Here is an 11255-nt window from a genome sequence, read left to right as displayed (position 1 = left end):
AATCACTTCTTAAAATCTTGACAACAGTGCCCACCTTCTATTTTACCAGTAATGCAGGAGAGACTTAAATTTTACTTTTTAGCACACTTTTTAAATTAACATAAGGGTGTTTTTTAAAAAGTATATGTTTATATATATATATATCCCTATTATAAAAAAAAAAAACCCTGGAAAGGAAAAGCAGGGCAGGGCAGCGAGACGTGATCTTCTCGGAAGTTCTCAGAAGACACTTAAAGGACCCGCGAGACGCAAACAATTTGAAATAAGAGCACAGCCAGCAAAACACTCCGTCGTGTAAAGGCACGTAGCACACACAGATGCTCTGCTCTCAGCACATATAAAGCGTATAAGGACAATACGTTCTCGATGAAACGTCAACGACTAAGCAAAGAAGAAAGAGCAGCGTGGAGAAAAGAGACCCAAAAGCGTTGGAGAGAAACAAAGATAAGAGATTATGAAAGCAGTGGAATTCGAAAGGTTCAAACAAACGATGGCGCGATACACAGGCAGGCAAAGGTACAGAATATGACAGCAGTACAATCTGAAAGTATTGCAGGGTCCCAGCCAGGTTGAAGCCTTTTTTGTTTTAAGTGACTGTTAGGTTAGTTAGTGCACTAAAAGATTTTAAATCAGAAATTTTTCTGATTTGTTCAGCAGGGGGTGCCACAGTTCCAATAATCTTGTAAAAAGACGAGAATAGAATTTATAGAAGTTGGAATAGTTTGGTTAGTTGAATTGGCACTCAGTGAGTGTGTGTGTGTGTGGTCAGCCCTGTGATGAGCTTGAACAGGGGAAAGGCACTATATAAATAAAATGTATTACTATTATTATTATTCTTCTTTCGGCTGCTCCCGTTAGGGGTCACCACAGTGGATCATCTTCTTCCATCTCCTTCTGTCCTCGTCTTCTTGTTCTGTCACACTCATCACTTGCATGTCCAAACTCACCACATCCATAAACCTCCTCTTAGGCCTTCCTCTTTTCCTCTTCCCTAGCAGCTCCATCCTTAGCACTCTTCTCCCAATATACCCAGCATCTCTCCTCTGCATACGTCCAAACCAATGCATTATTATTATTATGGGCTGGTGCCCAGTCAGCTGCCCCACGACCAGCTGACGAGGTCGACCCACTCGGCCCATTATTCATTGTATTTTTCTTAAAATTTGTGATGAGTACACGACTCGCTACTTGCTATGAGCCTATGATATGAAATATATCTAAACTGTTGTTCAGACACAACTTAAAATTTGACGGCATGCTCAGAAATCAAATTTAATGAAACATAAAAATGTAGTAACACAGCTTACACGTTATTCGAGTACATGTCAAATGTCAACGTCGTGTCCAAGTGCCAGTACCCTAGCAGCTTACGCAGTTCGCTGGTTTTAGCAGCCACATCATCAACAATACTGTTAGTGTCAAGTTTGGCGAGGACACTTTTCACCACCGACATCAACACGAACGCCTCAAGATGTCCTTGCGTCCTTGTGCTTCTCAGGCGGTCTTTGATTCTCTTCAACACAGAGAATGATCTTTAGGCGGCCTAAAGCAAAGTAAGTGATTACAGGTATGAAACAATTATTGTCAACTCGATAATCAAGCTGCTCATTTACAATGGAATAAATGATAACCGATGTTATAATGAAAACCTCACATGATTGAAATGTTCCATTAATTTAACGACAAAATATAAATGTTCAGTCCTGATATGAAAAAATTCCCATTCTGTGCTTTATATCTTTATTTCATCATACTAAAAATCGCAGTTGAAAACCACTAATTATCGCTCGCGGCGACGACCAGAGAACAATAAAATGCATAATATATAATCTAAACTAATTATTAGTACTGAAGAATTTAAATACTAGATATGAGATAAAAATAAATTGCAATAATGTAGATGCTAACCGTAGTGTATCGAAAAGAATTCGGCAGAAGGCAGTTGTGAACAAACATTTCGCTGCAACGTTGTGTACTGACAACTAAAACAACTTGACGTAATACGGTATATTATATAGGACTATAGAAATCGCAGTACCGGACAGATAATGTTTAGTAGTTTAGAAAATTAATTTTAATGTCAACCAGTAACCAGTACATAGAATTTATTTCATGAGACGGCCGGTCCATGACCAGACCAGAGTCCGCGGATCACCGGGCATTGCCCAAAAGCCCTAATGGCCACTCCGTCCCTGCCCGCGACTCTGCTCGGTTATAAGCGGGTTTACTCAATGGATGGATTGGTACATTTTACGGACACGTGATGTATGTCTTTAAGAGAACACGTGAGCTTTTTTTTTTTTTTTTTAAACACCCCGGAACCTATCTAGCAATATATTTTAATACCAGTATACTGAAGTAAGATGAAAATTCAGAAGTAAAATTGCAGAATAGAGATTTTAATACTTTTATTGTACAATTAAGTAATTGATGTTTAACACACATTTTTAAATGATATGCTTCCCATTAAACCATAATATTCCTCATTTTGAAATTGTGATACTATTAACATGCTTGTAGATATGTGTACCACGGGGGAGAAAGTTAGCATCCTAAGACAAGATTGTGATGCCTTGTGGGACACCTGTAATTATACAACAAATTTAGAATTATTATGAGATGAGTGCGTCTGTCTTCCTTGGTGTGCCTGTGTACGTGTAATCCAACAGAATGTAATTGCAGACCTCAGTACCTAACCCTCAACGTCAGTCACATAACGCGATGTTAGATTATGATTAACATTAGGGCCCCGTTACACTATGCTTACTGTTTTGTGACCGACGTTGTGGGCATTACCTGATCTATGCTATAGGTATTGCAAGCTGTAGCTTGACCCTTTTCAAATAATCCAGAACACGACTGGCAACTCGAAATAAAAGAATTCGGTTTTGATGTTCTTTATGATTTCCACTAGAGGGCAACAAAACATTTCTCTTGCTCTGCGGTCTGCGCGTTCTGCTCAAATGACGTTGAAGCTCCAGCCGCGTCCACATAAAACTGGGGGAGGACTGATGGAAACTGCCGAACTCCTGTAGTGGTAATAAGCAGCTTAAATGTTTTAAAGTTTGTCGTGGATTTGCTTAAGTATACAGTAATGAGAAAAAAGAAAAGAAAAATGATTCTGTCAATACTAACATAGCAGACATTCTTCAAAACGCTTAATGTAATTCAGGGTCGCGGGGTGCCCGAGTCATCACAGAGGCCACTCATGCGCACATTGTGGGGGTTAGTCACACTCAGGACGTGGGGACCAAGAGGCGAGAGCGCTGCACACTTAACCCACGTTTTTATTAGTATTAATGAGTATGTTCGATTAGTAATTTTAAAAGTGCAGTGTTTAAGTAGAAGTTGTTCAACATGCATGGGTTTGTTTTTAACACTCAATGAATAAACGGGGATGCCGATAAGTGATTGAAATAAAAACTGTAATATCGAGTTCCGTGAAAATGTAAGTGTTCGCGGTCCAATGACACAGCAGCCCCAGCAAGAACTTCTCGAAGCCGTCAATCGTGAAACCTCTCAACAAGTTTGTTCAACGCAATTCAGTTTTCTGTCAGTAAAATAACGAGTTTGCTTGCTTTCTGGTGAAAAGGGAAATTAAAGGGTGGTTTATAAAATTACAAAGCGTATCCTTTTTATTATTATACCATATATTACAATACATGACATTATTTTCTGTTATTGGAAAGAAAAAACGAGGGCAGAAACGTCCGTCCGACGTCCTAGCCGGCTGATCCCGAACAGCCTAATTCAGCCAGCGGAGGGCGCCAGACGGGAGCACAATAATGATCAGCTTCAGTGTTACTATTGGTAGTAAGTAGTATTGTTACTGTCGCCATCATCTCTTATGATTATTGTTATTAGTGTTGTTACTGATCGTGATCTTTATTGCTATTATCGTTGTCATTATCGTCACCATTACTATTGTTACTAGTATTAATATGGTTATTACTATTAATCTTCATATTAACATCAGCATCAATGTATTACTACCGTTAATATCTCGTATTATTTATGATCATAATCACCATTATTATTATAATCATCATTGTTATTATTGTTAGTGTTGCTATCATTTTATTACTATAATTATTTATATTATTAGTAGTAGCGTTATTATCATTATCATCGTCACCATTATTTTTAGTGGTATTATTGTTAATGTTGTTAATAACCGATAACAACAACGATGATGAGAATAATTAACATTAACATATAATTATGAATTGATAACACTCAGAAATTATGATCATTTTTCTGATCATTATTATTGTTTCTAAGTGTTAATTGATAACAATGATGCCCAGCTACTTATAGCCTATACGCTTGGCCGGCCATTTGCGGACAGCAGCGCTGGGCTCAAGGCAGAGTCTGAAAGCCCGCCTAATCATGTGGAGCTCAGGACCAGGCCCTGAACACCAGGTACCATCAGCCCAACATCCTGAAGCAGCGGGTCTTCGGCCATATCATTGCGGGGTGTACAACGCCAGCTTCTGCCGAATACACAAACTGACAAAGTTGTCAGCTGTCTGCACTTGTCAATCTGCGGTGCGCTTGGTGGATATAAGCAGGAGAAAATGGACCAGCACACCACAAACATTGGAGATGTTACCATCGTGTGGGACATGGCAGGGCAAACCGATTGTACCATTTCCTGGTATCGTGTGGTCCATTGGAAGAAGGAGAAGCGATGCTTACTAATCGATGTAGCAGTCCCAGATGACAGCATCTTCAAGAAGCTGAGAAGCAAAGCAAATATAAAGATCTGAAGGTCGAGATCAGCAGGATGTGTAGATAGCGCTGTGTGTCAGTGCCGACTGGTGTGCTTGGTACCATCAGGAAAGATCTCGACCAGAATCTGCAGAAGGAGCTGCCAGGATACAAGAAGTGCTTAGGATCGTACTGATGGCCGACGCTCACATTCTACACAAAGTGCCGGGTTAAACTTTGAGTCACTGGCCAAGACACTTCAAACTGCGTGATAAGCTAATAACAATAATAATAGTAGCAATAATTCTTAATAATATGTATTGATTCTTCCTGGCGACTGTAAATAAGATCCACCTGAGTGGACACCGGCTTATCTTTATGTAATAACAAATGTGTCCGACCACGAACTGGCGTTCCGTCTGGGTTGCTTTCCTGCTTTCACCCCTTTGACCCTGTTGTAGTCTCCAGTTATAAAACATTTCACTTTAAAAATGTAATGTAATAATAATAATAGTAATCCATACTTTAATAATCCAAACCCGTTTACCGACAACAGTGTTGTGAAGAAGCTGGAGCCTATCCCAGTAAAAGTTAAGCATAATAATAATAATAATAATAATAATCCATCCATTATCCATCCATTATCCAACCCGCTATATCCTAACTACAGGGTCACGGGGGTCCGCTGGAGCCAATCCCAGCCAACACAGGGCGCAAGGCGGGAACAAATCCCCGGGCAGGGCGTCAGCCCACTGCAGATGATAATAATAATAGTAATAATTTGTAGTGATACGTCTTCTACTGAATGATAATCAGGAAACTAGAATCATGTATATAAGTAAGGTGCCAGCTCATCTTTTATATACCACAAACTTGCGTCCCGTCTGGGTTGTGCTCCTGCCATGCCCTCTTTGATGCTGCAGTAGTCTCCAGTTTCAACACAGAAAATGATTATTCCCCTATCAAAACCTAATTAATACTAAGAATAGAATGATGTATGGCTATTACAATTTAAATAACTGCGACACACATGAATGACTTATTTGCAATTAAGGGGGGTAAAAAAATATCAAGGGGTGAATATGTCTTCTTTGGTTCCGTGAGTTGTTCTCCCAGCACTCCAATTTCCGTTCAGTGTCCAACAAATCGCTCTACTATATAACGACTTTCTTATCTTTTAATTATAATAAACTATTATGTAGCGCCTTTCCTAACTATCTGTCTAGTATAATGCCTTTTCCTTTTCCTCTCTATTATATATTGGCCTATCTATCTGTGTGTTTCCTGTCTATGCGTTATAAAGTGATATATCTATCATAGTGCCTTTTCTAACACTCTATTATATAGCGCCTTGTCTTACCTATCTATCTAATAGTGTCTTTCACATCTGTCTGCCTACGTATCTGTGTTTCTGTCTGTTTATTTATTCTCGACATTGACCGGGAGGAATCTTTTGGTGCGGCCGGCGATTATTCCGTCCAGGATTGGTTCTCTCCCTTAAACTGAAATAAACGGGTTCAGGCAAAAAGTAAACTTTAGTGACAATGTAATTAATCTGTGTTGATTAAATGTTGCCAATAACACGAGCTGTCGACACAGAATTTGTTTCTGTTCGGGTGACCATTCTTGTAATTTTAAGAAATGATTTGACGTTCATTCTCGCGTGTTACGGACGTGTTGTGTGTCTGCCCTCAAGCAGAATCGGCTCCGCATCAGCCCGGCCGCCTTCAAAGGTCTAATTGGAGGTTTTACGGAACGATGCGAAGAATCCGCGAGGCGTCACCCGTCCCGTGATAAAGCAGAGATGAGCGATAAGAGCGGCTGGCAGTGACCATCTCGTGCTGTTCTTATCAGTTCAACTGACATCCCCACTCCAGGCAGACCGAGCGGCGCAGATCGGACTCCGGCGGCCCCGCACGTGGTGCGTCTGACGTGTTGAGACCAAGAGAAGCCCCGGTAGCAAGCCGGACAAATGCCGCCCTGTCCTGTCCCGGCCGAAGCGCCGAGTATGCGGAAAGCGCCGAGACCTTTCGGTCTGGGCTGGGCGCTGCCGCGCACATTCCGAGTGGCGCCTCGCAGTCATTGACTATAATTAGTGTAATTGTTGCCTATCCAGTTTGTCCTTTTTGTTGTTGTTGTTTTATGGATCTCCCCAGGGTACGCCGACGTTCAAAGAACTTTGACATGGAAATCCTCACATGCTCGTGTCAGGTTATCAATAACTTTGGTTTCGTGAAGTAAATGTAACGAATTCTCTTTCTTCACTCGGTTTATCAGTTTGAGTGGGATGATGTGAGGGTGTGAGCGGCGCTGTAGACGTACATCAGGTTAACTTTCGGAAGGAGTTTTTTACTGATTCACCTGCCTGACGCCAATCAATAAAGATAAATGTTTGTCCAAGGTGAATGCCTAATCCAGCCTGGCACGACACCTACAAAAGCCGCTCTGAATAACCGTCTGGGAGTCTTTGTTCGTTCCGTGCTGATTCACTACCTGCCTGTATTACAGGGCGCTTTAAAGCCGCACTTGAAAGAAGCTTCGTTACTGGGAAAGCCGGCAATTAAGCCTTCTGTTCCTCAGGCTGGTAGCGTCCCTATACAATCAGCCTCCAGGGGTACACAATGTGCATTTACAGCGCATACATACGGTGCACGATAAGGGAAAGGCTAGGAGACCTCTCAGCCCGCTAGGTCGATGTGTGCACGGATCAATTACCGCTTTCCTAATATTTAATATCACGACAGGCGCCATATAAAAACGTCAGTCACGCCTTCCTCAAACCTGTTTGCTGTAAGTCAGCGTCACGGAGGAAACGGGAGTCAACGCCGTAAACATGGGCGCCAGGCCAACCAGGAACCCCCAATTAACCAAAACGGCAGCTCATTGCCGGGAGTAGGAAACGCGCTTACGTACACACGGGGAGAACGTGCACAGACAACGAGACGGTACAGCAAAAAGATTTGAAAGAAAAACTACAGAAAAATACTTTAATACACGCATTGGAAGACCTCTTAACGGGATTAATCATAAATTAAACCACCGCGCCACCGTATTATACAGAAGTACAAACACACACACGTGCGTGTGTTTACAGACATACTGTTCACTCTTGAAAATACTGGTTCTAAATACCTGGTTGTGTTGCTTCTCCTTATACCATCATTTCACAAGGAACCATTCAGCTCTGAGAAAAAGGTCATTTGTATACGAAATGGGTCCGTCGGCATTTGAAAAAGTTCCCAATATGTGAACAAAACAGAAATCTTTAATGTGTAGTAGGCGACCTAAAAGGATAATTAAAGATCAGGAAAACCCAAACTTAGGCAGTGTCATTATATGCAGCTAGAGTCCTTTTAAAATCATAAATCTGTTAGCATCTGTTCGTTTTATTTATGGAGTCTGGTACAGTTCTTAATACATAAAATGTTCTTTCTGTAACCTTCATATGCATTCTTTTGGAAACCAAAATATTTACGTGTGTGTAATACATGTGTATTTATAAATACATGAAGTGCGTATATATCTCTCTCTATATATATGTCTATATATGGGGTGAGCAAAAGTAGGTTTACAGTTGTTCGTATGGAAAAATATATGCAAGTTATGATTATAAAAATAGCTTTGTTAACTGAATAACTTTATTAACTCAGTGTCACGATGACACAGTGCACTAATTTCGTAAGCGCTCAAATGACCATTTTCATTATTTACACATTCTTGTAGTCGTACTTGCAAATAACAGTAGTACAGTAATAAGAAAACAAACAATACAAATAAATAAGGCAATAATTAATAAATAAATAATAATGCAAGAATAAACTCTTGTGTTTCTCATACTCACAACTATAAACTTACTTTAGCCCATCCTTGCACGGTGGTAGAGATAACTGGCGCAGTGATAATGTTATGTTTAATTACAAACGTGACTTGACTTTTTCAGCTCTGCTGTGTCCAGATCAGGTCGCTGAGTTCGAGTTCCATGACTGGATCCTGTTTTGTATGCACATTTTCCTCAATAATACGTGTTTTTTTTTTTTTTCCAGATACTCAAGTTTTCCCAGCACATTCCCAAATTTTAAAGACTGGCGACATCAGCCACGAGGCAGGAAATACACACACACACACACACACACATTATATACACAAAGTATATAAATATATAGATGTGTGTGTAGATTCTGGCCACCGTGACTCTCACTTGGAGTTGGCGAAGTTGAGAATGTTGTTTTTCATTCACACGTATGTGCATTCGTGTTAACTGATGTGACAATAAAAGTGACTTGGCTTGAGAGAGAGCAAGACGGAAATGTAGCTTTATACACAAACAAGTATTATAGCAGACGATGTTGTGGAGAAAACTTCAGAAAAAACGTGCAGAGTCTTTATGAAGGCAGTCAGAATTTAGACTTTATTGCACAGCATAGAAAACAATTGCAGAGCACATAAAGTCTGTCAAACACACAAAAAAATGAATGAGTAAAAAGGAGAAACGTTCTGACTTGGTTAAAGATGACAACTGCTCTCTTTAACATTGTTTAATCTGTATGGCTGGAATCCCGTATTGTTTTAACTTGCGCTAACTGGACTGTTTGAGAGATTATATGGCATCGGCTACAGCGTTGCGTAGGTCTTTGCACGGTGTATGTGATTCATACGATAGGCACACGTGTGCCAGTGGAGTGGTGCAGAAACTAACAGACTGAACTGGGCTCAGCATTGCTAGTCACTGTGTGATCCAAGGTTAGCAGTTCGCCTTCTCAGTTTCCTCCATGTCCTCTAGTATAGAGGTCAGTGAGTTGCTCCTTCTCCTAACTCACCCTCTGTCACACTCACCGTATTGATCACATATAGCGTCCCAAGCTATTATCATATTCAAGGCCCATTCCATAAACTTATCCGCCTCTCTCTCTCGATCTTTCACACACCCCTGTGCACAATACACGTGCCTTTCTGTCCTGTCCGATGTTGTCGGAAAGGGGTCCTGCTCCCTGTGTCACTATAATGGAAAAAGTTGGTTTAAAAATAAATTTATAAAAGTTCTTCGGGGTCTGAGTGAAATTTGATGTCACTGAAGCTTCATTTAAAATACAATTTCTTGTCAAAATATTAAAAGAATCACCTACAGATTTGAACTATATATCATTTTTATTTAAGTGTTTTTTGAGATGGGTTTCGTTTTATTCTGTTGTATTTATTTATTAAATTTCCCGTAAAACATTAATAAGTCACGTTATTATTATTGACTGAAACCTTTATCCAAGGTGATGTAAAACATAATGCATTTGGTTGCATTTCTTTTTTTTTTCCTAATTGTGAAGTGACTTGCTCATGGTCACACCATGAACCTACACAACCTCAGGATTTTAAGTCCAGAGCCTTATCCGCTACACCACATTTTACCGAAATTCATACATATTGTCTGTGTAATCGAGCCACATAATTTAGTCTCTTCTCCAAAACTAAAAAGTGTATGGGTATACTCTTAAAAATAAAGGTGCCAGACCAGATCTTCAGGCCGATGTCTTTGGAGAAACCAGTCAGATAAAAAGTTCCAGAAAAAAAAGTTTTTTATTAGTAACTCACTCAGTAAATATCCATGAATTCATAACAGAAGGTTTATAAAATACCAATTGGTCCTCTATTTTAAAAGCACACCTGATGCGTACAATAACACAGGCTAAGTTCAGGTTTTCTTGATCTGTTAGTATCCTGCCTACTATACTTACTGTACCTTCTCAAAGCCCAAAGAGCCAATTTCATACAAGAACACTTCCTAGAATAAAATGGTTCTGGGTCAAGCATTGGGAGGAGCCAACAAACCAGTAAAGTGCCATTACCGAACCATTCTTGATAACAGTACAGTAAACAAATGTTCTGCGTGCTGAACTTGCAAATCCCTTTAGATAAAGGCGTCGGCCCAATACAGCAAGAAAGGGAACAATAATGGGCGGCTCCGTGGCGCAGTGGGTAGCGTTGCCGCCTGCCTGATTTCGAAGGGAGCGCCCGGTGGTGGTTAACCGTGTAGAGTCGGCATATCCCTGCCAATGTGTTACGTGGGTATGCCCTGCACATCCCAAAAGACATGCTGATTATGGACCATACTATGGCCTGACGCCCTGATCGTTGACTCTGATTGGAGAATAATACCAATAATGATGATAATAATAATATTGGTATTATTGTTAATCCTGTTATATGGGGTATTACTTTATTTCAGCGCAGTATGTCTCCGGTAAACATCGGAAGAAAGCCGCGTCTGTTTCTGACAAGATACTAACTGTACGGAGCACTGTATACTGTATTGTGTAATTATTATTTTCAATGCAAGAGACATTCTCTTCATTTCTCAGGTTGCCTTTGGGTTGGTCTTTAATTTTCACAGACTGTATGCTGGGTGTCTTCCCGACTAGAAACACCATTAATTAATCTGGCAGGCGATTTTTTTTTTTCTTCACTATGGTGTTATTCTTTCGCCGTAAATTAAAAAATGGAGACGCGAGGAGCAGTCGTTTTTAGCCGAGCGGCAGACGGTATTGTGCATATAC

The sequence above is a fragment of the Polypterus senegalus genome, chromosome 5 (genome assembly GCF_016835505.1).
Source record: "Polypterus senegalus isolate Bchr_013 chromosome 5, ASM1683550v1, whole genome shotgun sequence".
Classification (NCBI taxonomy): domain Eukaryota; kingdom Metazoa; phylum Chordata; class Cladistia; order Polypteriformes; family Polypteridae; genus Polypterus; species Polypterus senegalus.
The sequence above is the reverse complement of the archived record's forward strand: the minus strand, read 5'-3'. Positions refer to the sequence as shown.